The sequence below is a fragment of the Haliotis rufescens genome, unplaced genomic scaffold, assembly GCF_023055435.1.
Source record: "Haliotis rufescens isolate VD_foot unplaced genomic scaffold, xgHalRufe1.0.p SCAF_2, whole genome shotgun sequence".
NCBI classification, from domain to species: domain Eukaryota; kingdom Metazoa; phylum Mollusca; class Gastropoda; order Lepetellida; family Haliotidae; genus Haliotis; species Haliotis rufescens.
Window position 1 is genome coordinate 26,967,890 of NW_025963890.1, and position 15,295 is coordinate 26,983,184.

General features: G+C 35.3%; 1 protein-coding gene across 1 annotated transcript in view; it reads left to right on the forward strand.

Annotated features, from left to right (window-relative positions):
• LOC124120811 (tyrosine-protein kinase SYK-like) overlaps window positions 1-15,295 on the forward strand; it is a 220,906-nt gene that overhangs the window by 93,521 nt on the left and 112,090 nt on the right. The window lies entirely within an intron of this gene.

A 15,295-nucleotide genomic window follows, 5' to 3' on the forward strand; every position in this document is an offset into this window, starting at 1 on the left:
AACCCATTTTTATTCCCCCGGCATATAATGCGGGGGGATATAGCGATCAGCCAGTCTGTCTGTCCGTCCGTCTGTCCGTCTGCCCGTCTGTCCGTCCGTAATCATTTCCTTTTCCGGGGCAGAATTCCAAAACCATTCAGTGTATTTGATCGAAACTTGGCAAATCTATCAGGCACATACTGAAGGGGTGCCTTTTGATATTTTGGGATTTTTCTAATTTTTTTTTTTTTAAATTTTTATGGAATGAAGTTGGACATAGACTCAATTGGGGATGGGGTTCGTTTCCAGGGCAGAATTGGAAAACCATTCAGTGTATTTGATCGAAACTTGGCAAAGCTAACTTTACCTGGGTACCCACACCCCTATTACCCGACCCTACCCGGGTACCTACTGTTGGTCTCATGAGATAAGTACAAAATGTCCGATTGGGAATAGTTTGACAGTAGCCCTGGCCTACTCAGTACCCGAGTACCTGAGTTACCCACCCCAGCCCAACAATGTGGTCAAGTAAAATCAACATCAAGTAAAGTCTGTGTAACTCCTTCTAATGTCGTGTAATTTACACTCTCTAATCCAGGATTATCCTTTCACAATTCTTACTCACATATCTGCTAAACTGTGAGATCTACAGTAAGGATAGAAATCTGACACTGTATATTTTTAGTTAGTTGCCTGTATGTACAATGTTATACATTATTTATCAGTTCTTTTCAAAGTTTTATTCAGAGATGTTTCTCTAAAAGATCAAAGGCATCGACTGTACTTTATCCTACGATAGAGTACACTTTTGAGTTACATAATTATTGGCTGACGTCATGATGCTGTTCAAAATACCTCCCCTGTGATGAAACATATCCTTGTTAACATTGTTCGATCATTACTGTCAATCAAGGTGGCACATCCACAATAGTTATCAATTGATGAAATAAATTCTTAAAACTTGGTGACTTTTTATCCTCTGGGAAGAAATATGGCAAGACAGTGTCAACCATTTCTCATGCAAATCCCAAGCAAATTGAAATCACTGTGTCCATTCCACAGCAGCCACAAAGTTGTCTCAGGCAGGTGTTGGTGCCCTGTAAATATTATGTCTTTGGACACAGGACTGAGCCGTCCTTGAAACATTTCATAATCATATGCACACCAGTTGCTCAGCATAAGGCATTTAGCAACATGCTGCAGTCAAACAAAACGACCACTGTTGCTCTTCCTCCTTCATGTTACTCCTAACGTGACACCATTTCACGCCTCAAGTCGTTGATTGATGCCGGTTACAGTATCATTTAGTGCAACCAACTCAGTAAGCACTCTATTTCATTGCACTGTGACAGGCGCTGTGCTTTATTATCCCCCGCCAAACAAAGTTGGTGGGGGATTTAAAAACGGGCTCCGTCCGTCCATCACGTTTCGTTTCCGGAGCATAACTCAGCAACCGTTCAATATTTTCACATGAAACTTTGCAGGACTGTCAAGTACATGCTGAACTGGTGCCTTTTGCTATTTAGACATTTTAGAAATTTTTATTTTTTATGTTTCCATGGCAACAAGATGGACTAAGGTTCTATGAGGGTAGGGTTCGTTTCTGGAGCATAAATCATAAACCGTTTAATATATTTTTCATCAAACTTTGCAGGTCTGTCAGGTACATGCTGAACTGGTGCCTTTTGCTATTTAGACATTTTAGAAATTTTTATTTTGTACGTTTCCATGGCAGCAAGATGGACTTAGGTTCTGTGAGGGTAAGGTTCATTTCCGGAGCATAACTCATAAACCGTTCAATATTTTTTCATGAAACTTTGCAGGTTTGTCAGGTACATGGCAACAAGATGGACTTAGGTTCCAAACTTTTCTTTTTTTACAATTTCCATGACAAGTTCTACCTCGGTTAAAAAAGGTTAGGGTTTGTTTAGATTTAATTATGTCATAAATTCTGCAACAGGGGCGGGGGATGTAGACACGTTAGTGGCAAACTCTTGTTTGTTTTTGGTTTGAGAAAGTTACATGGAGATGAGTAATAGTTGGAAAGATCTAAAGAAACTTTTAAAGAAACTTTATCTTTGTCACACATATCTATAATGATACATACAAAATGCATAAATAATTATGGAAATTCTTTTTAAGACATTCCTATGTGTAAATCTAATTACACTAAACATATTTATGTTATTTGGCATAATCATAACTGGGAGCCACGTCCTGTCCTAGACTGGTTTCCCTGCCCTAGAGCGCTTGCACTCCTCACCACCAGCCACCAGAAGGCAAAGGTCAGGGTACCTGGAGTCTAGCTCTATCTGACCTATTTCCCCATACAGCATTTCTCAGTGATGAAACATTGGCCCATTTCGTGTAGCGGGTCTGTCTGTTGAGAGGGTCGGGGACAGGCCTACAGTATATCGCCATGCGGGAACGCACTTTTGGACAGTGCGAATAACAGGCATGTCAGGCTACAGGACTAAGAATATTAGCCTTAGGAAGATAACGCTCATAGAAAAGTGTGGTTCATGGTTAAATAAAAAAACCACTCACAACGATGTCTCCAGTCCACTGATCTACTTCGTTATTAAATAATATTACAATAATGTAGCTATTACTTTGAAAGGTTAATTATAAAATGTCAACAGTGTCATGTAAACCACTATGATTACAACAACAATACCCCTTGTACCTTGAAAACACTAACAAATGTTTCAGGAAGTCATTGTTGTGAAAGCATTTTATCTTGTATAGATAATATGTTTGTTTTCTACTTTTAATTTACATAAATATCTGAACTGAAATGTGCAATATTCAAATTTCTGATTCTGAAGGTACCACATGCAAATTTCAGTATGTTTTATCTTCTGGGTTACACATGTGTGCTTTATGACAGTATAAGTACATGCATCAATAGGTCGATTTCTTTGTGCCATTTCTTTGTGCCATGTTGATCCTCTGGATCAAAGTTATCTTGTGATAACCAGCTAAACCAAACTTAGGCTATGTTTACTTGAGATGACATGACCCTACAATGCAAATGTGGAATATTCTGTGTTATGTAACCATACTGAAGCACATAAAAATAAAAAAAACTTGAAAAACTTTAAATCCTACTTGTGGATCACACACAGGACAGATAATAAAAATTGAATTATTTAACCATAAACTACACACTTTAGTGTTGTTTTAGAATGTTTTCAATATATGTTTTAACATAACTTTGTCGGCATATAGGTACAACGTGATAGTATATTCAATGACAGAAGTTTGTATCGTAAATGAACTGCATAGCATTCGCTAATTTGCTCAGTTAACGTTTGGCTTGGCGAAATCGAGATCATCGATCATGTTTATTTCACGTTTCATAGTGGCGTTTGCTGCACCACTCACTATCGTTTTGCCATGAGTCCAGTTGACATAAGACACATTTTCTGCTATGATTTTCATCCAAACATATTACGATGTAAATGAAATTAGTTCACAAAATGACTTGTGTATCAAAACAAATATTCAGAAGGGGCGTTAACTCAGCGATATACAGCGTGTACAATGACAGATGAAACGTTGCTTTTCCTTCAAACATCACTTATTTAACTGATTATTGGCAATTAAGATTGCACTGTGCCGACAAAAGTAATTTTGTGTGAAATGTTTAAAATAAGTTAAAATGAAACTTATAATGCATGAAATAGAAGAATTGATACAAACACCAACTTCTTGAACCCCCTGACCTAATCCTATATGATGATAGGTAATTGTATACCAAAAGGTATACTCAGATATGAGTAAAGATAAAAAAAACAAGAGATGAAAAGGAATCAACTTCAATTGGTAATCAAGCCAAGATAAAATAAATGTACCTGTACAAATTATGTTGATGGAATGAGACAAAATTGAACATAAGCTAATCAGCATTTATCAATCACTGTAAAGAGGTTAAAATATGTGATGTGTCATTTATGACATCAAATTGAAAGCCAAATATAAGTTTGCTGTTCCTTTTTTAGTCATAGCAGGACAAAAATTCATTGTTTGTTTGATTTCAGAATGACAATAGAAACCATGTCAGTAGATTGATAAAAGAATTAAGGTTGTGATCTGGATCTGTAGATAGATTTTGTTGCACTTCAGTGCAGAGTGACAAGAATAAATTAACTTGTCTTCTTTCAAACTTTTGTGTATTCTTTCTTTGACACTGACCATGAAACTACTGGCTACCAAACTATTCATACACTAAATCTACTAAACAAAATTACACAAGTATTGTGGAATATAAAAATTAAATTTGGCAACCTCCAGGATAAGAATTAGTGAAACAGGTTTTCAAATCTACCAGTAAGTGTGGCAGGTCTTAATAATGAAGTTCATGCAGATGAATGTATGGCTTGATAATACTTATGACCAAACAAAAATATCAAAGTACTCTTTTCATAAAGTTTCAAAAATAAATATACAAATATATATTTACATTCCATTTACAATCTATCTTGAAAGCTGGATATATGTAAATATTACATTGTTTATGAATTATCCCAAACTGATTTTATACACCACCATATCATACATGTAGATTATAAAGTTTCATGATGAGAAAATCTGAGTTTCGAAGGAAGTATTGAAATTATGCCATTGTATTATAATTTTAAATATTAAATCATTGAGATATCTCACAAAAAGTTCAGCATGCTTAAAATATATCTATCATGTTCATGTTATTTAGTTTTTTCCAGATATTACCAATATCTGATATTATTATCTGCCAGCAAAATGTAAATGGTGTTTTATGTTACCTATGATCATATCAACCTCAAATTTTACCCCCGAAATGGAATAAAATTTCATCTTGGAGAATTACTAATGTTCCCACAGTCTGTTCAGTCAGTAATAAAAATGTCAAAGTGGGTCGGGGGAAAAACTATCTGACATGTCATCCCCAAACATTGTATTTTTTCTATGTTTCCAAAACCTGGCAATACATTTAAGGAATCACTATTATTCTAATTTGGACAACCTGGAAACTAAATAATTAAAATCAATTCTTATATCTAGAAGAGGCAAATAGAATGTGTGTTGGTTCAATTAAATAATACTGATTAATTTTATGGTTGGATATCAGTGATTGTCTGATATGCATCTATCTAAAATCATCTGGATTCTTCATATTTAACAAAGAAAAAAATTCATGTCTTTATTTCTCACAATATAAGTTTGTTTATCGTTCACTTCAGTAATTGAGACTTTTCATAACTTAACATAACCCAGGTGTCTTTGTCAGTCAAATGCACCTTATTAAATTCCAAGAGAAAATATTTTTTTTGCTTGTAAACAAATTGTACAATGTCTTTTTTTAGAATAGTTTTATTCAAACATCATGAGTCTGATAAATATTGGCCATGTTGTTGAATGAGTGAATAAGGCTTTTCACTTCCTTGTCCTATTTAAGTGAAATGTGACAGGAAGCGCATTTGTTGAGTGATTGAATATGGCTTTTCACTTCCTCGTCCTATTTAAGTGAAATGTGACAGGAAGCACATAGTAACCAGTGCGTTACTGTTAGCAAAAAGCTCCTCCAGACATCCATCACCAATTACTTCATTGTGTTGACTCTCTGGACTCAAAGCCTGAAATAGATAATTCAATAATATTGTAATAATATTTCTACTTCTATGATTTTTTTGTTTTAATATTTGTATTATGTATTTAATCATGAATTACTTTGTTTAGTCCGACCATGCTGAAAACATACTTTTACAAGAGTGAAATAAATAAGATTATTAAAATCAGGTCAGTCTGCATCATTGACACTATGGTTTTCTGAGTAGGGTCATGAAGTTTACAAAGAAAATATAAGACTTGTATTTTGTGTGGTAAAATGAAATGTTTATCTCATCTTGTGGTTTACTAAAGTTGATATTTTGACTTGTGGCTGTGCTTACTCATGAAAATATTAACTTTGTCAGATCACAAGATGAGATACATTCATGCTATCATCGTTTTTTGACAAGGAAAACAAATTTCCTCTATGTATTTATACTTTTTGTTATAATTAAACAATTAAACAAAGGGAATAAATGAGTTATGATTGCAATACCCTTGGGAATTACACAACATTCATAAAAGTAATTCTGTTTATACATTCGTCACCACTCGCCCCGTTCTGTAACCTGCAAGATGACTCGTCCCCCTATCGATGATTGTTATGTGAGAAAATACGACAATCTAATCAGAATGCACGTATGATTTCAAGTTCTTTGTTAAAAAATCCCTCATAAATAATTTTTGATTTTACATATGCCGTGCATCTAAAAATATGCCCAAGACACAGTTAAATGTGTTCAATCATACTGTATAATTCTGCACGTCCACATGTGCTTTAAATTGCATTCTACCATGACATTGATGAATGCTTGATTCTGATTTGTTAAAAAGAGGTTTCCTTTTTGCTACGGAAACCCCTTTCAAATATTTTAAGCCTTTTCAACAAAAAACGTGCGTATGAATATATAGATAGCCTACATATCGATTCATAGAAAATAGCTGCCGATCGATCACCCCCATATGAACGGTAAATCATATCTATATTTCCTCTAATACATGCTTGGTCTCTAATACCAGCCATGTCTCTAATACACGCCGAGTCAAGGGCGCTCATGAAATTAATAGACGGCGTAGTGTCAAATAGAGGAAATACAGTAGTTTGACATCGGATGTTTGGGGTGTTGTAGGCCGCAACCCTGACTGCTTCGATGATGACATTAAAAGATTTAACAAAGGCATATCTTTTGCATACAAATGAAATGTTTATGAAACTGTTAGAGAAATGTTCTATGGTGACCAGAATCGGAACAATTTCAGCTATTTCCTCAAACAACCGACAATGAAAGTAAAATATAACATCATAAAAACTGTTTGAAGAAACTTTATTCATGACAACATGTTGTTTACAAACCTTTTTATGATCGATATTCGTTGCCATCTCCGTCAACCACCACCGTTAGAATTTGTCAGGAGGGAATTTGAAAGTCCATCAGAAAACACTCCCCTTTGAAAGTCCACGAAAACAATGTCCCAACTGAAGTGACAGCTTATCAAACTTGATGAAATTCATTTCAGAACACACACAATTAAGAAAATCATACACGATCCACTATTTCTGGGACACAAATGTCTAAGTTCTGTCACTATTTGGCTTTGGATCCGTGAAATCTTGAAATTAATAGGTCACACCATGCAGATTCCTCGTTTCAAAATATCTGGCTCGTCTGCAGCCTAAAAAGCGGCTGTTCAGTCATACTCAGTCACCTTGGTAATCATATGGATGTACCAGCAGGCTCGATCAATCCCAGATAATCTACCTGTTAATGTTGAACCACATCATAGATCGGGGTTGTCATCTTGCTTCTTTCTATAACTCGTTACGGAGAATGTAAACACTGGTTGTCAGCCATTGACAGCAGTGAGGTGTGAGTAACCGTGATGTAGGTCAAGTTCTGCCACATCCAAGTTCGGGGTGGAGAGGCATTTATTTTGATTTTATTATTGTTTAGTGGGGATAATTGCTAACTAACTACTAACACTTACACATGTTAAATGTATAATAGAATGTTTAATTCATAAAAGTTTGCTGTAGAAATATATTCGTTTAGCATTTTAAAACCTTTTTCTATTCCCTGTCACCCCTACAATAGAAATGATGGCATGTTCGATTTCCAAGAAATGACCTCTCTCACAAAGTTCCGAGAAATGACAGCCAGTCCACAGTGTACAACAGTGTACAACAGTTTGGTGGAAAGTAAAACATCTCTCTTTGGACTAAGTTGGGAGTGTTATTTGTCAACTTCTTTTAAAAACTATGTGTTTTGAACACTTATTATGAACTACTCACGACTATAGTGTTTTTAATCTTGAACTTTAGTAATAATTGTTACATATATAGGTACCTGTGACCACTTTTCGGAATGTTCTAAGATTGCAGACCTGTGCACCTGTGTTATTACGTGTTGCAAGAGAACCCCGTTTTCAAAGCGTTGTTGCCGTCATGGTAGAATGGATATACTCGGTTCCAAATTATAATGAAGAGGTATCTATTCTACAGTGGGACTACATCAATTTTCAAAACACAGTAGGTTTATCTTCTAATTTGAAATATATATGGTATATGGGGAAATATATGTGAACCATTACGCAACGAGTTGACAATTGTTTTCGACCCATGAAGATGTGAGGTAGAATAGCTCTTCAGCAACCAATACTTGCCGTAAAAGGCGACTATGCTTCTCGTAAAAGGCGACTAACGGGATCGGGGGGTCAGACTTGCTGACTTGGTTGACGCATGTCATCAATCCCAATTGCGTGGATCGATGCTCATGATATCAATCACTGGATTGTCTGGTCCAGACTCGATTATTTACAGACTGACGTCATATAGCTGGAATATTGCTGTGTGCGGCATAAGGCAAAAAAACAACCAAATGTTTTAGGTATGCCTGTATGCAAAACCCGGTTGCAAAAATGGCCATTAGAGGGGCACAAGTCGCTATTTTGCTTGTCACAGAATAACACAAGTTGGTCTCAAATGTCTGTTTATAGTAATCTCAATCTCAGTTTATGAATTTGAAATATTTGAATACTGACTGTTAAAGAGTTATCTGTCTTTGCACATTACATTAAGATCAGATGTAGATTGAACATCTGCTGGCCATTAATTAGTTGGGTTTTTGTTCATTTCATGACATGATTAATTTGGTACAGAAAAGTAAATATAATTTTGGTAGAAATATAATTTACGAAATTGCAGATCGAACTGTACTTCACTTTGGATATTTACACACCCTTTATGTAATAATTCTGTTGAAATGTTACACCTTATGCTATCTAATCTGTCAACATTGACAATCAAAATAACAACTGTTCACAATCACAGCAGTACTAGTAGATCTAGAGGTCTAATATTTTATTCAATTCAATTTCTTTATTCAGTATAAAGGCCACAGGCCCATGTACAGATAAATATTGACATATAGAATATACATATTGGTGCAACATTACAAATGGGATGAACGTAATACAATAGCCTCTTTAATATATTTACAGCATTGAAGTAAATCAGTTAGTTTGCCTGAGCTTATATGCTTAAATAACTGATATTTACAATATATATTTGGAATGTGTTTCTGTCTGATATCATCATATAATGGACATGATAGCAGAAAATGTTTTTCAGTTTCAATGATGTTCTTACAAAAAGGACAAAATCTAAAATTAAAATCATTATTACTTTTTCTTCCAATATTCACCATGATATTTAATTCTCCAATTCTTAATAGTGATAACATTCTTCTTAGTTCTTTACAAGTGATTTTTAAAATATACGGTTCAATAACAATTGCTGTTTTGAGTGACGAATAAAATTCTAAATGTTTATAATCATTAACTTGTGAATGCCATGTTTGTATATAACAATCTTTAACTCTTTGTGAAAACTCACATATAAATAAATCAGTGTGACCAACAGATTGATTTTCCCATACAAAACCAAAACCATATAAATACAAAATATTCTTAATGTTAGTAGCCCATGTAACTCTTCCTACTTGATCTAATCTATATATCATGTTATAACATTGTCTAGGATATCTTTCATTTGACATAGTGGTTAGTTTATACCAATATTTCACACAATGTACATAAGTCTCACAATACAATTTATAGCGTCCACATTCACCCAAAATAGCAACATTTGTACAAGATTTCCCCACACCCAGTAAATATTTACAAAATTTAGTTTGTATGGCTTCTAAAACATTACAATTGTGGGTTCCCCAGATTTCTGAACAGTAAAATAATATTGGTTTTATTTGTGTATCAAACATTTGAAACAATATTGGTAAAGGAAGGAGTTAAGTTTAATGTGTAATTGCTTAATGGGAATAAGAGCTTTATTAGCTTTCTGGACTAAAGTTTGCACACATTTTGACCATGATAATCGGTTTGAAAAAACAACACCTAAATAACTAAAATATGTTCCTATCTTTATATGTACATCATCATAAAACCATTTTTCAGCATTTTTAAGTTTTCCACCATTTCGGAAAACTAATATTTAAGTTTTATCAAAGTTAACTTTCAAACCCCATTTTTTACAAAAAGAAGATAAAATATTAATTTTTCTTTGCAAACCAATAACTGAGTCATCAAATATACATAGATCATCAGCATACAGCAATAAAAACAGATCATTAAAACACTGCAAACACGAAAACGTCGTTTTTTTCCGTATATGGTCATTGGACGGAAAAACGACTAAAAATTCATTAAAATTGATTAATTGGTCAGCGTCTAGAAAGTGTCCAGAAAAGGGTCGAGTTTTTCAAGCGTAAAATGGACGGAAAAACGATGCTTTTTGCTCCGCCTTGTACAACTGTTAACGGCCAATCAGATGGCGCTGGTCCCCCGACGCACGTGATATCCAAGGCTTCCTTTCGGAAGCTTTAGGTTTCGTATTTCTGGCATGCCTTGCTCTAGTATCTGTCGCGCGCAGTGCAGCGAGATTTGCTGATAAGCTAGTTTTAGGATATGTAACATGTTAATGGAATTCAGACACGCGCCAAGAAGTCAAACCAAACAATGTTACTAAGTTTATTGTGGTAACGGCTATGTACAGTTACCCTATCGGATAATGGGTTGTGTTTCATTTGGTTATAACAATAACTAATTTTTTAATGTGAAGTTTACAAGATATACGACTTGGACGCGAGGTCGGTCACATGACGTTCTTCACGTGACTGTATTCTTGAAAAGGCGCAAACACTGACTACTTCCACATTCCTGGGGAAAACCCTTGGAATTTCCTGGTACGAATTCATACAGAAGCGTGGTTGCAACCCAATTTAAGGATACCCTCGCTACAACCCATCCCAGAGAGAAAAAACACGAAAAAAAAATCCAAACTGTCGCAGTGACAATTTACAGAAATCTATGAATTTACCTTAGTATCTATTTGACACATCTTCACAATCAAATCACCTTTCAATGATCGGCCAATTGATCAGTGATGCCAAAGGCTTGAAATAGCCACAGGTTAATTAACAACTTCGGAAATATCTCCCGTCACGTTTATCGTGTCGGCCATTTTGACGTATTGTACTTGATGTAAATGTATTACAACGCTCTGTCATTGTAATTGACTTACTGAGGTAATTCTGTAAAAGATCTTCTCATCTAATGAGGATATTGTTTGGAATATATTTCTTGTAAACATACTAAAACATATGTTCCTCGCTTTGGGGGAACTATTTTATTCCGGGGTGGCCCATTAAATCTAGTAGTAAGTCAAGGCACCATGCGTGATCTGTTATTTTATGTGTTTAAATTACGATTTGGGGCGTTAATAAAATACACTGACGCAAGTATATTCTATTCAAATCAATTGGATAATTGAATATGCTTTCTTTTACATATTACATAACATCACTGCACAAAATATGAACAGTTGCAGTAACACACTACGGTAATCGCATTAAACATCTTTTTTAACTGTACAGTATTTCAGTATTTCAGTCATATCATGGTGTATCAGACTGATGTGGGATAAAAATCCGAAGTGGTTCAGGTCATCCAATGGGTGTTCGGGAAAAGGTGAGCGTATCCTGCCACACAAGTGGCACCCGTCACAAACACATGCAAGGACAAGTCAAATGTTCACCTGAACAAAACACGGAAACACACAGTGATGCCCGTCCTCACTTTTACCGAGCATGTAAATTATTTTGTCCGTCAAAAACATGGACGAGTATAAACAATATCTTCATTCACGTAATACATGTCATACATTTGACAAAATGTGTATTGACTCGGAGCTTTATTGTTAATCACAGCGTATGCAGTTGAACTCATCACCCGCCCCATTATTGATAACCCTTCTTGAAGATCTATGCAACACTCTATCTTTTAACTGGCATGTCAGACTTCTATTTCATAACTCAGTTTTATTTGCACGGATTACTATGGAAGGGACATTGTCTCGTTGTCGCATTGTCGCATTGACGCCTTTACAAAAACAAGCAAAACGTGTCAAAATTAACAAAAGCGCGACAATTGGCCATTTGTCGCATTGTCGCGTGTTCGCATTGTTGCTCTTTGATAATCCTTTTCTTTATTTTACAAAAGGTCGACGATGCCGTAACGCAACATTTTCAAGGTCAAAATATGTCTCGTTGTCGCATTGTCGCCCCATCCCAAATGTGTATAAAAGGCGTAAAGTTCAGTTATTGTTACAGTTAGGAAGTTCAACCTGATAAATGAACTTCTTGAAATGAAAACACAAGTCCGTCCGCGAGTCCATAACGTTTTATTGTGAGCTCTTCTCTAAAAGTGTTTAGTGTTCAACTCCCAGTTCCAAACACGTAGTACCTCCTCAATAATCCACATACATCCAGTGCAGTGGTCTTCCGGAAGATCTTACTCTTGACCGTATTAGACAACTGACGAGTGCACGCCTGACCTGTGACCTCGTTGCAACCCTCGTGATGTGTTTGCCGAAGGGAGAGGTGTAGGAAGTGTGTGCTCCAGCCCAGCGCAGAGCTCGCGACACACGACATACTGAATGTTGTATACAGTATATTGCAGTTGATATACTGTATACTGCATGTGATACTTATTTGCGGAAATTTCAAGATTCAAGATTCAATTTGCATATATTTCATATACAACAGACCGCCGTCATATATCACTGGAATACTGCTGAGAGCGGGGTTAAAACAAATTGTTTTCACAATGGAGCGCTGCAGTCATTTAAAATAGAACCGTATACATATGTACATGTAGTACCAACTCACTCTATTTGTTTCGAATATTCAGCAGAAAATATATTATTAACCAGGTCTTTGGGAAAAGATATCAGATTTTTATAAGCAGCCACATAGGGATGATAAAGGACCCCTCGCTGATTAGGTTCTTGTTTACTTAAGAGCAGAGTTGGCCATGTTAGATGATATAACCAAAATCCGGGAGCTCCGGCGGGGGTCAAGCTGGTCTTGTTAGTGTATGGTATGAGCTGTGACGTTGACCCAAGAGAATAAAGTAAAACATGAGACCAACTCAAGTCTATAATGATTGGGAAAGTCTAGATTTCCACAGCTCTAGCCTGAAATTAAGAATTGTTCTATGCTCCATTTTAATTGTATTGTTTTCATTTTGTAGACATGGATGGACCAACCAGGAAAGAAATTGATGGAATATTAATATCACATGTTACAACTGATCCAGTTAAATTCATCACACAATAATAAATTAGTATTTGACATTACGGCATTTGATTATTAGGGCATGATCATGTACATGTTCACTGTAGTAATGTACACACCAGTCAACTTGATTATAATTTTTATCAAAGTGTAGCGCGGCATCAACGATTACTTTATGATATCCTCACTTGTCATCGATGTATTGACATCGAACAATGGACGGCAATTCGAAATTCTTATAAATAGCTTCAATAGGGACAGCGCCGGTGTCAGTACAATTTTCCTAGTTAAAATAAGTATCTACAAAATATAATCTGAAGCAGACAAGAACAATATTTTTTTATTAATGCTTACTTTCATGGATAGAATTAAGGCAATCTAGGCTTGCCAAATCGTTCTAGACTTGAGCTGGATTCCTTTTAGATTTATTCGGTATGGTCTGGGAGACGAACGGGCGTCAGTATCGCATGGAGAACTGGGGCAGCCTTAATCAGTGTAATCGGATATGTTGTGGAGTTTCGGTTTTGGGCTGTTTGCTGAATATATAGAATTGCGAGTTATGTATACTCTGTATTCTTTCGTCATGGTAGCATACATATTTTCTATGTTGCTTTTTGAATTATCCACAAATAATAAGAACTACAATGTAAACCTCTCTCTGGAGATATACAATAATACTACTGAAGGGCATATCTGAAAAATGGGACTTCTCGACAAATATTTCTTTCTTAAATACTACCCGTTACAGGCATTCTGATCATTATATCATACTTTGTACAGTTTAAAAGTCAAATAATGGCAAATTGTGTATCTTTCTACATTTTGAATTAATTATATTTTCTGAAATAAAACCTCAGCATCAGATAGTGAAAAACACGAATATGATCTATACTATGATAAATGAATTATCAATTTCGTATTATGAATTAGATAAACAGAAATATGATAGTAAAACAAATTTTTTTAATATATTCTTGTGAGTAGGTAACGAGAGATCTAGGCAACTCACTAACGTAGCCATTTATGAAAAATGAAATATTAGAAGTTTAGGGGTTTGAACATGCACATTGAATGACAGGGAAGAAAGCAACGTACGCAATAATTAAATTATGAATCAAATTATGTTATAAATATAACAGAATATTTAGAAAATATAAGTTTAATTTCTCTTTGTTGGAAGGTGTTTAATAATTATATAGATTTTGTTTGATTGTTTGTTGTTTAACGCCGCACTCAGCAATATACCAGCTATATGACGGTGGTTCGTAAATAATCCAGTCTGGACCAAACAATTTAGTTATTATCATCAAGAGCACCGATCTACGCATTTGGGATACGATGACATGCATCAACCAAGTCAGCGAGCCAAGTCGCCTTCGTACAAGCATGGGTTGTTGAATGCCTATTCTAACCCGGATCTTCACGGGTATTTTTTTAAATAATAAGGTACAATGAAATTCTGTATATGTCCATAATAAGTGTGTATAAGTAGATGGATAATATGTCCATACACGCCAAGTAAATGGTATATGCATTAATTTAAATGCAAATGATTCAATGATGAGTTCTTTCACAAGTCCATATTTCAAGACATGTATTTGATATTCATAATAACTCCACAAAAGCTACACAATGGCAACAAAACGGTACCAGCATCACAGATACCAATAATACATGAGATACATATAATTACTATAAAGTTAAAACATGTATCTAAATAGAAAATTAGAAGGATACACTTCCGACATTTTTCGTATTTTGTTTTCGTTTGGAGAGAGAAGTTGTGATTGGTATCTGATGGGTGCAAACAGGTGTTCCCTTCCGCCCAGGCCTTGCGGCAGTGCTATAGCCCAAAATGAAACAAGCCTTGTTCAACAGGTTCAGACTGATATTTCCATCCCACTTGGGCTCCTTTTAGATTTAAATTATAGTTTCTCGTGTCGATATGTGTCAGAAGAAATGAAATATTACAGCACTGGTGAATAGGTTATATGCGCATGTCAGCGTCGATCCTATAATATCCTTTTATGCAAAATACATATATACTGATGAATTAAGGTAGTAATACTACGCAA